Below are 4,399 nucleotides of genomic sequence, written 5' to 3'. Positions count from 1 at the left end.
ATATATATGTCGAATGGTAGGATGTCAGATGCATTGGAAAACCTTTGGAAGGCAGCGTCTTATCACTACAAGAAACCTGAGTCAGGATAAGCCGGTGTCCGAGACTAGAACCGAGCACCTCCCTAATACAGGTCTAAGAGCGTCGCCGCCGCCTTACCCCGTTCCGTACGGTTAAAGCAGCGGACCCGGGTTCGTTTGTGATGAACCTGGGCAAACTGGAGAATGTGACGTGTTCTGTATCTTAATTCGCGTTGACCAGGTGTTGCGGGATTCCCAAGGATTTCTTCTACCCAGCGTCCACGTGTCAACACTGGGCATCCACAGGATCCAGAAATGCTAATGTGGTGAATAATTTTGGCATTAACTGTACCAATCATCGGGCAAAGCTGGGTCAGCAAATATGCGCTAAGCTCCGTGTAAGCGTTATTTGACGTCGTTAAACAGTAGAATATAGCTGTGAGATTCCAAAATTGGACAAGAATTTCACCTTAAGTTTAAAGTGGAAGGCGTAATTTTGCTAACTTAACAAATACCGCGAGAGGGAAAGATCGCTGCTATCAGTGTGGATGGCAGCCATTATGAAACCTGTATCGTGAATGGATTTAGTTGCGGCCTCAGCTAGCACTCAGCCTACTCGTTATTCAGTACCTTTTCATGAGGTCTGTTTGCATAGGCAGGGAGAGAACTCCAGCGCAATTAGAAACAACACAGCACCTGCCGTTTGTTGGACGCGAACATCATAAAACCAACAACAACCTCGACGACGACGACGACGACGTGCTGGTGGTTGTGGTGGTGACGTATCGCAGCCTTCACTTTTGATACTGCGCAGTGCTGTGAAAGCAGGTTTACGCCAAGGCCCCCCTCAACCACTTGTCGGTCTCTTTGACGTTTCCCAACGGAAGACGCAAATTTCTTACGAAGCAGTACAAGATTGTGGCTTTGTGGCTTCTGTTTTTGCTGGGCTGCCCAGATTGAGGGACGCAGTGCGCGTCGCGGCGTCCTTACATGGACAAAGGCTGAAAAATTGACAACACTTCTCTTTTAGTTTATCGTCTGCAGAATTAGATCACATGATCGGCATCCCAATACATTCGTCGCGTGTGCAATATGAAGTCTTTCTATCTTCAGGTGTGGAGAAAATGAGTGTACTGAAAAGGATTTAGATTTAATTGAAGTTACGTTTCTGAAGGTTTTAATACAATCTGTCGTGTCACATGGAACAATTCGTGTATAATAGTTGCAAGTCTGCTCTATAAACCCATTAACCCTTTAATTTCCCCACGAAAATTTCAGCGGTATGTTCTACATGTCTAACCCCATGCAGTCAAATTCACTACTGGGTTCAGTAGACTCCTTTGCAGTTTGTGTTTCTTCTCCAAAATTTAATTAATTCAGTCTGATTAGTGAAATTCCATAAATTCAGAACGTGGGTTTTTTTTTTTACACAGTTTCCTTCATTCAGTTATGTTCAAGTTGAAAACATTTACTTCTTTTCCTAAACTTTACCCAGTAAATTCAAAATTTGTTTCTTCTCTCAAAGCGCTTTCTAGCCGCACACCAGAAGCACATTTGATCCGTGTCGGTTCAACTTCGGTTTGTATGAATCTCAAATATTTCTTAGATCATAAAGTGAGTGGCTTATCGCAGGAAACGTAGATCCAATTAAAGTAGACATCTCTACAGTGTTTGGTCCCTCGCCACGACGTACAGTTTCAAAATTCTGAATAAGAAAGAACGTCCAGGAGCTGTCCAGTTCACCTGGTTACAAGGGAACTCCCCGTTGTTACGACACGCTCGAGTTCGTGTAGTTCAATCGTGACCTCTTCTTGCATGCTACTAACGAGATATCTCGTTACGAAACGCGAACGTCTATACGTCGCCTACGGCATTTGATGCAAGAAAATTATGAGTTACCAAGGAAGTACACAGAGAGGTGATAATTTGTTTTCATACATTAAATTCGGCGTGCAGAGTGTTAATGTATGTGCTAGTAGTAGTGTTCCTCAACCGCTGGAGTGTCATGGATNAAAAAAAAAAAAAGAACTTCCGTTAATGATTAATACTACATATAGTACGCAATTTTAAAAAATATATACTTTCTGGAAAGAGATAAACTTGCATTTTACGGTTGTGGAACGCAGGATGCACTGTGCTACTAGAATCAAAAGCTTCCTCATTGCTAGCACCAAAACGTGCGTGTCTTCGATCCCTAAAATCCATCGTAATGTTATGGTCTGTGTTTCAATAGATTTCCCCATCAAAATTTTGTATGCATTCGTTGTCATCCCATCGTTACCTCAAATAACATTACTGAGTTACGTATATAGATCATGACATTCCCCGTAGTGTCTTGTCTTTCATTATTTTTCGGTCCTATACGTGCAGATAGATGTTCTCAGCAGTTTCGGCCGAGCAGGCTGACGTAGCGGTAACACTCTAGGCTTATGTTCGGTAGGTGCTCGGTTCGAGGCTCGACCAGGACATTGGCCATTCTGACTGAGATCTGTTGTGGTTTCTTCTTCATTTGCTGGAGGCAATTGCCGGGACTGTACCGGTTGCGCCCTCCTACACACCTCGCGCACACACAAATACCTGTTTAACACCGCCCGCACACAAAACTGAAGAAAGTCTATGTGTTCTCTGCAAGAAAGCTTGTGAGAGACGGCGAAACTCCCGACAGCACTGCGTTCTCCTGTGGACGCTCACCTGGTTCACTACAAATGATATCACTCCGCGCGCGGATGCTGGTTATATTGGCCTGAGGTGCGGAAGGGAAGGGGGTCGCCCGCCTGTCACGTCAACTGCGGCAATCTGTCTCCTAGGTTCGTACTACGTGGGGCTTTACCACTAGGGCCCTCCTGTACGCTGTTGGCTTGGCTTAGGCGGCGATGCTTTTGGGAATTTCCTGAGGTTTTTCGTGGTATTACTCAGTCTCCTCAGGCAAATTTCTGGACAGCTCCTTCAAATAGACCATCACCATATCCTATATAGTTTTATTGTTCATTACTCATGCTACCACTTGAAGCTACACAGTCTGCACTGCGCTGCGCTGTCCACAGCACCCAGAGTGCATTGTCTCCGAAGTGCTCGGTACCAATGTAAAGCAGTCAAAATAGGTAGGAACGCCGTCCAGAAGATTTCGTTTTTCTAGCATATAAGGCCGCGGTTACTGTGGTTTCGACGGAACCTGCAGCCCCGCCTGGCAGGATATTCCTCCGGAACGCTGATGATCACCTCCCAAATTACACGGCGACATTGCTAGAAGACATCAACATGAATCTTCATTTCGCTGATGGCAAATTTTTTGACGGAAGAAACGAATTTTGAATTTCATGAGTCGAATTGAATGTATGGAACTGTACGAGGATAAGCAGAAACGATGTGTTTGCTGAATTGATTCAGATTTCTACTTGGTTTTGTTGGAGTAAGCAATACTTGTATTGTTACGGTGGGCATGTAGCATGCGTGGGGGAACCAACAAACGCTTACAGCACTTTAGTTGGAAAGCGTCTTGGGGGACAGACGACAATTTATGCAAAATTGGGAACACTTTGCGTTAGAGACGGGATTTCTGCCAGCGTGAATCACTCGCCTCTGTGACGTCCTCTCATCTACCGGCACTTGTAGCAATTCAGGAAACCCAGCTGTGTCCGGTAATGCATCTTTGTGCATGCCATCTGTACCCCCTCCTCCGCCACGTCTTGCTTTCGTAACAATGCCGTGTAATCAGCCTTCGGGCCTACTTGTAATATTCTGCGTTCAAAACGTATACGAGGTTGCGTCACCATCAAGTAGTGACGTATATCGTTACGTCATGATTATAAAATCCCTATATTATGTTTTCAACATAGATCGCCATAGCGGAGATCCCGTGGGGTTGTATGTATCCTTAAAATTGTTTTAGTCAGTACCTTTCAGGATGTGACGCCGCGTAGACCGGTAAAAGTTCACCGACGTTTCGGAAGAACGTAGTGCCTCAGCGTCAGTATTGAAGAGGGCTCGAGACATGAACCAGTTCTGCTCTGCTGGTCACTTGCTTACTTTTCCACCATGAAGGCTTGGACAGAACGGTGGGCTGAAATGTCAGTGAACTTAACAGTCACTGTCGTACGCCAGTGAGCACTGTGGAAACCTGTAGTTCAGCAGGTTTCAGACAACGTTTAACTACTACGAGTATTAGCAGGAAGGCTGCGGTCACGTTGTTGATAGCAACGTCGGTGAACGAATTCGTATCAAAGTGTGTTGCAACTCATTAGAATGCTGGAGCCATCTGTTCCTCACCACAGGGGCATCAACAGGAAATGTTGCTGCGCCTAGAACCCCGGCTGCTTAGGAGGTGCGCGATCTTATTTTATGACGATGACGAACCTTTGGGTTCTAGAGCAGGACAGTCGTG

General features: G+C 45.4%; 1 protein-coding gene across 2 annotated transcripts in view; it reads right to left on the bottom strand.

Moving 5' to 3' along the window:
- LOC111862877 (dimodular nonribosomal peptide synthase) overlaps positions 1-2,708 on the bottom strand; it is a 16,964-nt gene extending 14,256 nt beyond the window's left edge. For both annotated transcript variants that reach the window (XM_023848652.2, XM_023848661.1), the window contains exon 1: positions 2,596-2,708. The gene's annotated coding sequence lies outside the window, so the exon portion shown is untranslated. The remainder of the gene's footprint in view (positions 1-2,595) is intronic.
- Between the last annotated feature and the right edge of the window lie 1,691 nt (positions 2,709-4,399).

This window comes from Cryptotermes secundus, unplaced genomic scaffold (genome assembly GCF_002891405.2).
Source record: "Cryptotermes secundus unplaced genomic scaffold, Csec_1.0 scaffold1274, whole genome shotgun sequence".
NCBI classification, from domain to species: domain Eukaryota; kingdom Metazoa; phylum Arthropoda; class Insecta; order Blattodea; family Kalotermitidae; genus Cryptotermes; species Cryptotermes secundus.
The sequence above is the reverse complement of the archived record's forward strand: the minus strand, read 5'-3'. Positions and strand labels throughout refer to the sequence as shown.